The 14,644-nt window shown below is 40.3% G+C and overlaps 1 protein-coding gene across 6 annotated transcripts in view; it reads right to left on the bottom strand.

Moving 5' to 3' along the window:
- Positions 1 to 14,644, bottom strand: part of CPNE4 (copine 4) — a 656,552-nt gene that overhangs the window by 137,515 nt on the left and 504,393 nt on the right. The gene's annotated exons all lie outside the window — the stretch shown is intronic.

The following is a 14,644-nucleotide window of genomic DNA, read 5'->3' on the forward strand; positions in this document are numbered from 1 at the left end:
CTCTTTAGTGGGAAATGTCCACTGTGGATGGCAAGAGGGCTCCCTCTTTACATGAGAGATCTCACCAGGGCACTGATTAGTGTTTATTTGGTTTTCTTAGTTCAGAACTTCAAAGTATTTTCCAAAGGTAATTTCCTCAAAAATCTTTTTTGAGTTAATTGGAGCATAACCATTGACAATTATCCCCACAAAACAGTTGGGCTAGATCGTGCCAACTCTTCTACCGTTTTCACTCATAATGTGGCAAGGAAGGACCTCCCCTACACCCCACAATGGTTTCTAAGAGGGAAAGGGGGGAGTCTGGGGGTCTGAGGAGTTGCCACACCCTCATCCCAGGTTACTGTGCTAGCAAGAGCCATCCTAGGTGCAGTGTCCCCCGTGTGGGCAGCACTCAAATGCTCTTTAGTAGAGTAATGCCAAGCAGGTGTTTCACAAGCAGCAAGTTCTAAGTCACCAGGAAGAAGATTCTTCTTTTTTTTTTTTTTAAGAAGATTCTTTTTTTGCACACATTTTTTTTCCATTGTAGAAAAAGATAAATAACACAAAATCTACTTTTAACCATTTTAAGTGCATAGCTCTGTGGCATTAAATATATTCACACTGCTGTGTACCCATCACCACCATCCATCTTCAGACTTTTTCATCTTCCCCACTGAAAATGTATACCCATTAAGTATTAAGCACTAACTTGCAAGGTTCCTTTTTTATAGAAGACCAGATGGTATAGCTTCCTAGGGGAGGAACACAGCACTTTGAAAAGGTGTTCTCTTTTCTTAGATATTGAGGAAATCAGACTTGATTCCCCACAATGAAAAAATTATCTTTGCATTGAAGTACCTACTTTTGACCTGATTTTTAGGACACCCACTCCTCCCCATTTGGAATCAATGGGGAGACTGGGCAGAGAATGTCTCCCATGAACAGTGAGTACTCAACACATGAAGAGGGAGAAATTTTCTCCTGGGATGGTGTTTTTTGGAGAAGAAGGAATGGGTTCCCAGGATGGGATGAGTGGATATAGGAAGGCTCCTTGAAGAGAAAGAGAGGATTGCTCTGGCCACATATGGGCAGTGGCTACTTTCTTGATCATCACAGATACAAAATATTCCATCACAGAGAGTTTTATTGGACAGAGGCAGACAGACACGATTCTGGTTATGTCTCTTCCAAGTTCTGTGAATTGAGTCAAATGATTTCCCTTTTCCAAGCCTCAGTTTTCTCATCTGCAAAATGGGGATATTAAGAGAGTCACCCTGTGGAAAAGCCAGCTCACTAGCCATCAAAAAACCACCTAAAATCCAACTAGACCACATTTCTCAGCCTCTACTGCAGTTCAGTGTGGCCATTTGACTGAGCTCTAATCATTGGAATATAGGCAGCAGTGCCAAGTGCTGTTTTCAGCTAAAACTTCTACAGACTGCACTCTCCCCATTTTTTACCTTTCTTCCTGTCAATGCAAGTAACACTGAGGCCCTAGAGTCTGGAGGAGGCACAAGATAGAAGCAACTTGGGTTCTGAATCACTGCACAGAGGAGAGGCTTTCTAATCAGACACTGATTAGAAAGTTCTAGTTCTAATTGTTATGTGAGCAAGACATAAGCTTATATTGCATGGAGGCTCTTTGTTACTGCAGCATTATTTAACCTAAGATAATTATAGGCTTAAATGAGATAATTTAAGCAGTGTCCAACATAGCACCTGGGAGCTGGTGGGTGCATGCTCAGTGAATGTTAACTGTCCTTTAACAGTGAAGAACCACAATGATACAGCATGTGAGACCTGGTTTTAAACTAAGGCTGTACTTAGTTTGCTAAGTAATCTTAAGCAATTTCCTCAAACAGACTTTTAAATTACTGATCTGTAAAAAGGGAAATAATATTAATGAAAAGGAAAAATATTATTAAAATTAAGAGAATGTGTAGTTTTTCTCTCATTCAGAAACCTCTCTTCCTGCATGATTGAACATTCTTTAAGCTAGCTGTTGCTTTTTCTTGCTGCAGTACTGTATTGATTACGGATCTCAGGAGGGGCAAGCCTGCTGGGCTCAGGTGCCATTTACTTAAAGTAGCGTTGAGAATTCTTGAGCCAGGGCTGATCCAATACAGAGACACCTTGGTGAGTGCAGTCTTCTGGTAATTGCAGGGCATCTAGGTTAAGCAGGCTATCGACAGGCACAAAACCAGCAGCCCTAGAGTCCAAAGGCCATCAAGAAAGCACTTACATTTTAACAGATATTGAGAAAGCTTCACAGGACCCTGAGCCACCCCCCAATTTTTCCCTTTCTATTATCAGGTAGGCAGAGAAGGAAGCGAACTTGCTTCCCAACTGCCTGGGAATGTCAGGTTCTTTACTGGGGGGTTTCCAGCAACACTGAACATAGTGATGAACCTCTCAATTCCAACTTGCTCTGTTTTTTACCAAAAATCAGGAAATGCTGGTGTAAGCCATGGGTTTTCTAATGATTAAAGCCCCTTCTATGAGTTTGGGGCAACTATGGGGCTGAATTGGGGCCACTGCCAAGGATTAAGATCCTGGGGTTGGAGCAGGGGTGGGGTTTCTTCCTTTCCAAGCAGTAAGAAGTGGGGTTTGTTAAGGATGAAAAAAATATGGCAACTAAATCCAAAGGTTCAGCAACACTTAGGGTCTGGGAGTAAGGAGTCACATGGGTGTTGGGAATAAAGGGGGAATGTTCTGGGCAAACTCCAGGAGTCCAATCCATTAAGCAGTTGTGTGACACTCTGGCTCAGAGAGTCCAAAGCAAAGACATGGATTTTGCGGAAAAGATGGCCTAGTCACACGTGAGAAGAGAGTACAGGAACAGCTGGATAGAAGACAAGGACAAATGCTAAGATTGCCTATAGAGGAGGAGCAAACGTTAGCTTTGCAGTGAAGTGGCAGGAAAAACACTGAGCTACCTAATAGAAGTGCCAGGAAGCCAGCTTAGTTTGGAGATTCAGTAAGAAGACTGTTTATCCATGTATGCTTGGCAAATGGCCTGCACCAGCACTGCTTAGGAAAACCTTTACACTGAAACTTCTGGGACCACTGGGATTCTGATTCCACAGAGCACTTTGCTGACTGACCAGGAATCTGACTTTGAGGTGTTAGGAGGGAGCTTGTAAACATGCTGCTTTAAATCACCCAGGCATGGCTGCAGAAGAGGGAGGGCACGAAGAAGGAGCAAGATGAGCAGTGGGCGAAGATACCATTGTATGCCAAGATGCCATTGCTTTAGATGTGTGTCCAGGCCTCCTCTCAACCCTCATGGTTTCCTGAGATTCTCGCCTCTGCTTTGACTTTGGGGACCTGCTTCTCTTTCTTTTCTACTACTTATTTCTCCTGGTTCTGTCTAGCTTGTGCCCACCCCACCATGACCTCAGTTAATAACCTGGGCCTCTCTGCTGAATAAGGCTGGGTGGCAAGTTCATACAGAAACAACTGGTCTTCATCATCCTAGACTCCTCTTCAAAACAACTAGCTTCTATCAGTTATCCTCAGAGGATGCCTGATAAACTCACTAGGGGAAAATCTACAAGTTACCTGTACAGTTTGAGCACCAGAGAATAGGACAGAAAATGGCCTCAGGGTGTTTACACGGTATTTGGGTTGTTCTGCATGGTCTTTCCCCCAGTGTTAGGGTGTTAATAATACTTGCTGGGGGTCCCCTTTCCCTCTCTTCCTCTTTAAGATTCCCTTCTGGAAGAATCTATTCTAAATACCAGCAGTGTCTCCTAACAAATATATACTAGGTATTAATAATGTGTTGATAAAATCAAAGGAAATGATTCATATCATATTTCACAGGATCAAAGAGACACATATTAATTTTCTTAACCCACAAATTGGTAGGAAAGCACTGTGTTATAGCTTCACTGAGAGTGTTTTTTCTCCCTTTAGTGGTATAGTGAATAGTTGATGGCTTCTCAGATTTTATGAAATATGTTACATAGAGACAAGTCCTTCTATTAAATATTTGAATGATGATAACCATTTTGGTTGGGTGAGATTAATGGGATATGGATATAATGATATTATAAAGTAAGGATGACTTATTTTATAAGAAATACAACAAAATAGAGGCAGTACAATTCAACAAAAAGCATGAAATCTGGCATTTGAATGCACGGGATTTTGAGCCTTAGTTTTTTTCATCTGTAAAAGGAACACATGGACTCTACCTCATAATTTGGTTAGAAGTAAATGAAGTTGTGATTTTGATGGTTTTTCCAGTAGTCATATATGGATGTGAGAGTTGGACTGTGAAGAAAGCTGAGCACCGAAGATTTGATGCTTTGGAACTGTGGTGTTGGAAAAGACTCTTGAGAGTCCCTTGGACTGCAAGGAGATCCGAGCAGTCCATCCTAAAGGAAATCAGTCCAGAATATTCATTGGAAGGACTGATGCTGAAGCTGAAACTCCAATAGTTTGGCCAGCTGATGCGAAGAAATGACTCATTGGAAAAGACCCTGATGCTGGGAAAGATTGAAGGTGGGAGGAGAAGGGAATGACAGAGGATGAGATGGTTGGATGGCATCACCAACTCGATGGACATGAGTCTGAGTAATCTCTGGGAGTTGGTGATGGACAGGGAGGCCTGGCATGCTACAGTCCATGGGGTTTCAAAAAGCTAGACATGACTGAGTTACTGAACTGAACTGAACCAATATGCCATTGAAATCATGGATAATTTCATTCAATTGCTAATGTTAAATATATTTCACTGAATAGCTAATATAAAATATGAATTTCATTAAATAACTAATATCAATTATTAAACATATTTCATTAAATAGGTAGTATTAGATATTAAATACATCAGTTCAGTTTTAGGGCTTCACTCCAGGCTTCCCTGTCCATCACTGACTCCTGGACTTTGCTCAAACTTATGTCAATCAAGTCAGTGATCCCATCCAACCATCTCAACCTCTGTTGTCCCCTTCTTCTGCTGCCTTCGATCTTTCCCAGCATCAGAGTCTTTTCCAAGGAGTCAGTTCTTTGTATCAGGTGGCCAAAGCTTCAGTTTCAGCATCAGTCCTTCCAATGAATATTCTGGACTGATTTCCTTTAGGATGGACTGGTTGGATCTCCTTGCAGTTCAAGGGACTCTCAAGAGTCTTCTCCAACACCACAGTTCAAAAGCATCAATTCTTTGGTGCTCAGCTTTCTGTGTGGTCCAACTCTCACATCTATACATGACTACTAGAATACTTTGTTAAATAGATAACATTAAGTGTAACCCTAAATCAACTCAGGAAGTGGTGCAAAGTCTTTTACATACTTCAGAAGACATTTCAGCTGGTTGCAGCATCGTCTCTTGAGTTACCAAGAAAGAATCCTCTATGAATCCTACCACAGGTATTTAAGGCTCAGTAGACATGGTTGAGAAAATTCTCTGACATGGTTGAGAAAATTCTCTGACACCTTCACAATTACTTTAGAAAATTAACCTCTCAGAATTAATAGGGAAACACCAGAGGTTTTTTCATTATAGTGATGGATAAGGCTAACGAGGATGCCCTCCATTCTCTACTACTATTTAACACTGTGTTGGGAGCTCTGGTCCACACACATAAAGAAATAAGGAGAATCACTAGGTAAGTAAGTAGGGGCAAAACTATCACTATTTCCAGATGAAATATATTTTTAAAACTCTAAAAAATTACAGAAAATTACTATAAACAACAACAAAACAGTAAAATAGTAATTTGAGGAAACAATTCAATAGCTTTTATGTTTACAAACAATAGTCTGAAGGAGTAATGGAAGAGAAAGAAAGACACACAGAAATAAACTAGGCATAAATTTAAAGATTCTAAACGTCTAAGAGGAACACTAGTGCTCTTGCAAACACAAAAGGAGACTTGAATGAACTGGAAGAAAAGTCATGTTCTGGGCTGGGAGCACAGCATTAGAAGAGATTTCCTTTGCAATTTCAATAAAAACACTATCAGTTTTTGCCTTCTGGTACTAGTTGCTTATATCAGCAAATTTGGAAAACCCAGCAGTGGTGTCCACAGGACTGGAAAAAGTCTATCCTTATTCCAACTTTCAAGAAGGGCAGTGCTGTACTAAAGAATGTTCAAATCACTGGACAATTGCACTCATCTCCCATGCTAGTAAGTTTATGCTTGATATCCTGCAGGCTAGGCTTCAGCATTAAATGAACCAAAACTTACAGATGTCCAAGATGGGTTTCAAAAAGACAGGGGAAACAGAGATCAAATTGCCAACATTTGCTGGATCATAGAGAAAGCAAGGGAAATCCAGAAAAAACATCTACCTTTGTTTCATTGACTATGCTAAAGCCGATGGAAAACTCTTAAAGAGATGGGAATTCCAGACCATCTTACCTGTCTCCTGAGAAACCTGTATGCAGGTCAAGAAGCAACTGTTAGAACCCTGTATGGAACAACTGACTGGTTCAGGATTGAGAAAGGAGTATGACAAATCTGCTTATTGTCACCATGTTTATTTAACTTATACACAGAGCACATGATGAGAAATGCCAGGCTGGATGAATTATAAGCTGGACTCAAGATTGCTGGGAGAAATATCAACAACCTCAGTGATATGCAGATGATACCACTCTAATGGCAGAAAGTGAAGAGGAACTAAAGAACTTCTTGATGAGGGTAAAGGAGGAGGTGATAAAGCCAGCTTAAAACTAAATATTAAAAAAATAAGATCATGGCATCTGGTCCCATCACTTCATGGCAAATAGAAGGGGAAGGTGGCAGCAGTGACAGATTTCCTCTTCTTGGGCTCTAAAATCACTGTGGATGGTGACTGCAGTTATTAAATTAGAATATGGTTGCTTCTCAGCAGGAATATTATGCAAAGCTAGACAGCGTGTCACTCTTCTGACAAAGGTACATATAGGCAAGGCTGTGGTCTTTCCAGTAGTCATGTGTGGATGTGAGAACTGGACCACAAAGAAAGCAGAGCACCAAAGAATTGATGCTTTCTAACTGTGGTGCTGGAGAAAACTCTTGAGAGTCCACTCGACAGCAAGGAGATCAAACCAGTCAAACTTAAAGGAAATCAACACTGAATACTCATTGAGAGGACTGATGCTGAAGCTGAAGCTCTAATACTTTGGCCACCTGATGTGAAGAGCTGACTCACTGGAAAAGACCTTGTTGCTGGGAAAGATTGAAGGCAGATGGAGAAGAGGGTGACAGAGGATGCGATGGTCAGATGGCATCACCAGTTCACTGGGACATGAACTTGGGCAAACTCTGGGAGATGGTGATGGACAGAGAGGCCTGGCATGCTGCAGTCTCTGGGGTCACGAAGAGTCAGACATGGCTAGGTGATTGAACAATTAGTTGCTTATAAATTCAATGAAAGAACTGACTGAAAGAGTAACAAGAAAATATTCAAGAAAATCCTTAAAAGACAAAGAATACAGAAGTGAGAAAAGCTGGTTCTATCAGGTATTAAAATGTGCTACATAACAATTACTTATACAGGAAGAGAGTAAAAACTAGAAGAAACAGAATAGGAGCTAAGTTTGTCTGAATATATTTTGTTTTGTAGTTTTGACTTTAGAATCATGTAAGCATTTTATATAATTATAAAACTAATTTCGTTGAAAATTAAATTCTAAAAGCTGAAAGCAAAATGAAACAAAGAAACCCAACAGTTCCATGGGTTAGAGCTTCAACCATGGAGAGGAATTATCTCTAGACTTTAAAGTATGATTGAGCATCCGTAAGGAGATACATATCTTACAGAAAAAAATTCAAACTCTTGAACTTAAAAAATTGATACCAGAAAGCAAGGAAACTATTTTTTAAAATATATTTAATTGGAGGATAATTGCTTACAATGTTGTGTTGGTTTCTATCATACATCAACATGAATCAGCCATAGGTATACATATGTCCCGTCCCTCTTGAACCTCCTTTCCACCCCCTACCCTATTCAAACTACTAAGCTTACATCAAAAGAACTCAAGAGACAATTTAAAGAGGTTTTAACCGATGAAACATGGAATGATATAAGATTTCAAAGGAATAATATTAACTGAAATAGATTGAAACACTAGAATACATTAAAAAATCATGAATTTTTGATAATATGAGGGATCCCATTAGTCACCAATGAAGGATGCTAGAGTAGAAACGTATTATTCTGAAAATTATTTTTAAAAAAGAAAGAATAAAGCATTTTCCTGTCTTTCTTATACAAATCACACCTCAGGGAACCAAATAGGTGTTGAACTGTTAACCAAACAGTTTTTCTGTAAAGAACTCTAAATAATAAAGAAGAAATAACAGAATTAGAAAACTACCATTTTGGAAATTCTAATGAAATAATGTATCTAGGCAATATGCCTCAGTGACTGTTAAGATCATAAAAGAGCACCATCCCTTGTAAAACATTCTTGCTACAAAACAATCCCTGAATCTGATCAAATCCAGCTAGCTATTTACAGGGTACACAGAGAAAAAAACAGTCTGGTTTCTTCAGTAAGTTGCAAGAATAAAAAAGAGGGAGAGAGACTGAACGAGATTGGAGACATTTCAGTCAAATGCAATGCTTGGACCCTGTTCACATATTAATTTGAAAAAATACCCCACAAACCCCAAATTTAGCATTCTTGCCTTGAGAACCCCATGGACAGTATGAAAAGGCAAAAAGATATGACACTGCAAGATGAGCCCCTCAGGTTGGTAGGTGACCAATATGCTACTGGGGAAGAGCAGAAAAATAACTCCAGAAAGAATGAAGAAGCTGAGTCAAAGTGGAAACAACAATACCCAGTTAAGGATGTGTCTAATGGTGAAAGTAAATTCCAAAGCTGTAAAGAACAACATTGCATAGGAACCTGGAATGTTAGGTCCATGAATCGAGGTAAATTGAACTTGGTCAAACAGGAGATGGCAAGAGTGAACATCAACAATTTAGGAGTGAATTAAAATGGACAGGAATGGGTGAATTTAATTCACATGACCATTATGTCTGCTACTGTGGGTAAGAATCCTTTGGAAGAAATGGAGTAGCCCTCATAGTCAACAAAAGAGTCCAAAATGCACTAATTTGGTGCAATCTCAAAAGCAACAGAATGATACTGGATTATTTCCAAGCAAAACATTCAACATTACAGTAATCCAAGTCTATGCCCCAACCACTAGTGCCAAAGAAGCTGAAGCTGAGTGGTTCTATGATGACCTGAAAGACTTTCTAGAACTAACACCAATAGAAGATGTCCTTTTCATCCTAGGGGACTGGAATGCAAAAGTAGGAAGTCAAGAGACACCTGGAGTAATGGGAAAGTTTGGCCTTGGAGTACAGAATGAAGAGGGTCAAAGACTAACAGAGTTTTGCCAATAGAATGCATTGGTCATAGCAAAGACCCTTTTCCAACAAGAGACAACTCTACACAGGAACGTCACTAGATGGTTAATACCAAAATCAGATTGATTATATTCTTTGTAGCTGAAGATGGAGAAGCTCTATACAGTCTGCAAAAACAAGACCTGGAGTTGACTGTGGCTCAGATCATGAGCTCCTTATTGCAAAATTCAGACATAACTTGAAGAAAGTAGGGAAAACCACTAAGCCATTCTGGTGTGACCTAAACCAAATGCCTTATGATTATACAGTAAAAGTGACAAATAGATTCAAGGGATTAGATCTGATACATAGAGTGCCTGAAGAACTATGGACAGAGGTTTGTACAGGAGACAGTGACCAAAACCATCCCCAAGAAAAAGAAATGCAAAAAGGTAAAATGGTTGTCTGAGGAGGCCTTCCAAATAGCTGAGAAAAGAAGAGAAGCAAAAGGCAAAGGAAAAAAGGAAAGATATACCCAACTGAATGCAGAGTTCCAGAAAATAGCAAGGAGAGATCAGAAGGCCTTCTTAAGTGAACAGTACGAAGAAATAGAGAAAACGATAGAATGGGAAAGACTATAGATCTCTTCAAGAAAATTGGAGATACCAAGGGGACATTTCATGCAAAGATGGGCACAATAAAGGACAGAAATGGTAAGGACCTAACAGAAGCAGAAGAGACTAAGAAGAGGTGGCAAGAATACACAGACGAACTGTACAAGAAAAGTCTTAATGACCCAGATAACTATGATGGTTTGGCCACTCACCCAGAACCAGACATCCTGTAGTGTGAAGTCAAGTCGTCTTAGGAACCATTACTACGAACAAAGCTAGAGGAGGTGATGGAACTCCAACTGAGTTATTTCAAATATCAAAAGATGATGCTGTTAAAGTGCTGCACTCAATGGAAAACTCAGCAGTGGCCACAGGACTGGAGAAAGTCAGTTTTCATTCCAGTCCCAAAGAAGGGCAATGCCAAAGGATGTTCAAACTACTGCCCAATTGCACTCATTTCACATGCTAGCAAGGTAATGCTCAAAATCCTTCAAGCTAGACTTCAACAGTACATGAACTGAGAACTTCCAGTTGCACAAGCTGGATTTAGAAAAGGCAGAGGAACCAGAGATCAAATTGCCAACATTTGTTCAATCATGTATAAAGGAAGAGAATTCCAGAAAAAAGGTACTTCTGCTTCATTGACTATGCTAATGCCTTTGATTATGTGGATTACAACAAACTGGAAAATTCTTAAAGATAGGAATGCCCGACCACCTGTCTCCTGAGAAACCTGTATGTAGGATAAGAAGCAACAATTAGAACTGGACATGGAACAACAGACTGGTTCAAAATTGGGAAAGGAATATGTCAAAGCTGTTGTCACCCTGCTTATTTAACTTCTATATAGAGTACATCATGTGAAATGCTGGGCTGAATGAGTCATAAGCTGGAATCAACATTGCCAGGAGAAATATCAATAACCTCAGATACACAGATGACACAACCCTTATGACAGAAAGTGAAGAGGAAATAAAGAGCCTCTTGATGAAAGTGAAAGAGAAAAAGAACTGGCTTAAAACTCAACACTCAAAAAACTAAGATCATGGTATTCAGCCCCATCACTTCATGGCAAATAGAGAAACAATGGAAACAGTGACAGACTTTATTATCTTGGGCTCCAAAATCACTGCAGATGGTGATTAAAGTAATGAAATTAAAGACACTTGCACCTTGGAAGAAAAGCTATGACATACTTAGACAGTGTATTAAAAAGCAGAAACATCACTCTGTGCCAAAGTTCTGTATAGTCAGAGCTAATGCTTTTCTAGTAGTCATGCATGGATGTGAGAGTTGGACAATAAAAGGCTGAGCACCAAAGAATTGATGCCTTGAAACTGTGGTGCTGGGGAAGTCTCTTGAGAGTCTCTTGAACTGCAAGGAAATCAAACCAGTCAATCCTAAAGGAAATCAACACTGAATATTCATTGGAAAGATTGATGCTGAAGCTCCAATACTTTGGCCACCTGATGTGAAGAACCATCTTATTGGAAAGACCGTGATGCTGGGAAAGATTGAGGGTGAGAGGAATATAGTTGAGTAACAATGTTGTAATAGTTTCAGTGGACAGCAAAGGGACTTAGCTATAGGTATACATGTATCCAATCTCTCTCAAAATTCCCTCTTATCCAGCCTGCCACATAACATTGATCAGAATTCCTTGTGCTATACAGTAGGTCATTGTTGGTTATCTATTTTAAACATAATAGTGTGTACATGTCCATGTACACGTCCATTCCAAACTCCCTATCTCTATCCCCTATTCTTCCTACCTGGCAACCATAAATTCATTTTCTAAGTCTATAAGTCTTTCTGCTTTGTAAATAAGTTCATTTGTATCATTTCTTTTTAGATTCTGCATAAAAGAGGTGTCATACAATATTTCTCCTTCTCTGTCTCACTTACTTCACTCAGCATGGTAATCCCCAGGCATTTCCATGTTGCTACAAATGGCATTATTTCATTATTTTTTAGGTTGAGTAGTATTCCATTATATATATGCACCACATCTTTTTTATCCATTCCTCTGTTGATGGACATTAAGTTTGCATCCATGTCTTGGCTATTGTAAACAGAAGTCACTACTTTTATGTATGTTTAAAAATTTTCATAATAAATCAAAACATTAATTTCTGAAAAATACTTATTTGCTTAAATTTTTTTTCCCCCACAAAGGAGGAATAGGAAAAGTAGAACAAAAGAAAACCCTGGCTTTACTTCAACTTGGTGTTACTGTGACCCTGAATAAATGAGAGCTAAAGATATCAAGTCTCATTTGGGACCAAGATCTCATTGTTAGAGTTTTGCTAAGACTGAGAATATAAGTGGACAGAGGGCTTAAAACTTTTTTTAATTTAAAAGTTCACTTTCTTTTTTTTAAATTTTGTTGTGGCAAGGAGGTGCTGCCTTCCAATATGTCATATGGCACCATTTTATATTAGGCAAAGCTAAAGGGGAACAACACTATCAGAATTTCACAATGGCATTTGTGATAAAATAATGAATACAAATAAAGAATAATGTAGGAAGTCTCTCCTGCCTCTCAAAAAAGCTGCAGGTGAGTGACGATATTGGGTTTGTCACCTAGGGAGCTCAGCACACCTGGGTATTCCCTCTCGCCCAATGAGGTGCTGTCAACCTTTTAGCACCTCCCTGTTCTCCATCCATTCCCTCTAGAAACAGCTTCTGTGTATACCCTATGCCAAGCACTGGGCTGGATGCATGGATACGCGTGGAAAGAAACATGATTCTCATGCTGCAGGAGCAATCCAGGAACAAGTCACCCGCTCAGGAAAGAGATGGAAACAGAAAGGTTCTAAACAAGTGGAGAGGTGTCTCCCTGAGGTGGGGGCAGAGAACTGGAGGGCACCCTTAGAAGCTAAAGACATCAGGGAAGGTTTCTGGAAGTGGAGGGATATTGAAGAGACCCGAAGGAAAGTAGCGATGATGATAATAGAAGAAAAGTAGGAGAGTGAGGAAAGCATCCCAGGCAGGGAGAGGCATGTGCCCAGTCCTGAAGGCCTGGGGAGGACAAGGTGGGCATGAGTGCTGGGCAGAGAAAAGATTGTGGAGGGGAGACTGGGTGGTGGAAAGTGGTGGTGGGCACTAAGCTGAGGAAGGGCTATAATGAAGGAGCAAATGTCTGTACCGGGGGTCTCAGTGTGGTCTGGGGCCAGCAACATTAGCATCACCCAAGAAGTTATAGAATGCAAATTTTCAGGCTCAACCCAGACCTGCTTAATCAGAAACCCTGTGGGTAATGCCCAAGAATCTGCTTTAACTAGCCTTCTAGGTGATTCTCCAAATGATTTTACCCTCCATGGGACATTTAGTAGTGTCTGAATACACCTTGGTCTGTATGATTGACAGGGCTAAAGTACTACTACTAGTGTTTAGTAGCCTGGGATGATGCTAAACATCCTACAGTGAGTGCACAGGACAACCTCCCCCCACCCCGCCCTGCCCCTGCCAAAAAAATCCAAATGTCAATGGTGCGGCTGTTGAGAAATCCCGATCCTCCCTTTCTCTGTCTGTGTCTTCCTTCCTTCTTGTCTCTTTTTTATTCCCACTTGTCCTTTACAGACAGACAGCAGAGCACTCAAAAAACCACCAAATGCTCCTTCTCCACATTTTTGTTATTTACTCAGTTACAGATAACCATCTCCTTTTATTGAATTAGCAATTCCCCATGACTAAGTTGACCTGTGGTTAACATAGGCATTATCTTATTTTTGCCCCAAAGGGTCCATTTCTCTTCCTGGGCGTGGGATGGGCTGGCTCAGAGTATAGGTGACAGGCCCCGCCTCAGACCTGAAGCTGTAGGTCTTGGCCACCCTGCACATAAGCTTACACCTGAGGCCCAAACAACCAGGAGTCTTGATTTTGGCATGAAAGACAGTTGCAGTGAAATTGGAGGCTTCCACAAGAGATATCAGGGATAACTCTGAACTCTTCCTCAAGACCACAGAAGTAAGCACGTCCACAGATAGTACAAAGTCCATACAGAATGCTTTTAAGCAAAGATGTAAAGTCACATGAAGGGTCTGGGAGTAACCGACAGATTGGATTCTGATCTGAAGGATAACATTGACAAATCCAATAATTATATCCACTAGAAAAAGGTTTACAGGGCAAAATGAGTAAGGAAAGTGTAAAGTTACAAATATAGGCATTGGCAGTGCCCATCCAACACTTTCCAGGGAAGCTGGTGCCTCCAATATGAATGTTTCATCTGCTTATTATTATTCCACCGCGGTAGTAGGTGACCCAGGCTTTTAAAGTCTGAAGCCATTAAACATTTCCATTGTCCAGCTTCCTCGGCTCTGTTTTCAGGCTCTCACACCACCCCCTAATAACTGTCCTCCTCGTAGTTATCCCACATGGAGAAAATGACCTGGTAAAGCTGATACGAATGTTGAGTCTGCTTGAGGGTTTTTCACTAAACATGAACCAACTGGTCTTTTGGTTTATAGCTCTGGCCTCTGTTGAATCTACTTAGTCATCCTGATAGATAGAATAACCTCTGGGACCCTGACAACATGGAGTTCTGGACTTCCAAGGTAGAGTGAGAGCCAGACCAAGAACCAAAAGGAACGCCTCTGGGCATCTGCTTCTGGCACTTTTTTTTTTTTTATTGTCCTCTTTGGTCATCCTGATTGTCATAACACATCTTTTCTCCCAACTTCTACATTCCCACGATACTCAAAAAACATGTGTGGCAGATTGAAAAAAGTGGCCACCATACTCTG

This window comes from Cervus elaphus, chromosome 19 (genome assembly GCF_910594005.1).
Source record: "Cervus elaphus chromosome 19, mCerEla1.1, whole genome shotgun sequence".
Classification (NCBI taxonomy): Eukaryota; Metazoa; Chordata; class Mammalia; order Artiodactyla; family Cervidae; genus Cervus; species Cervus elaphus.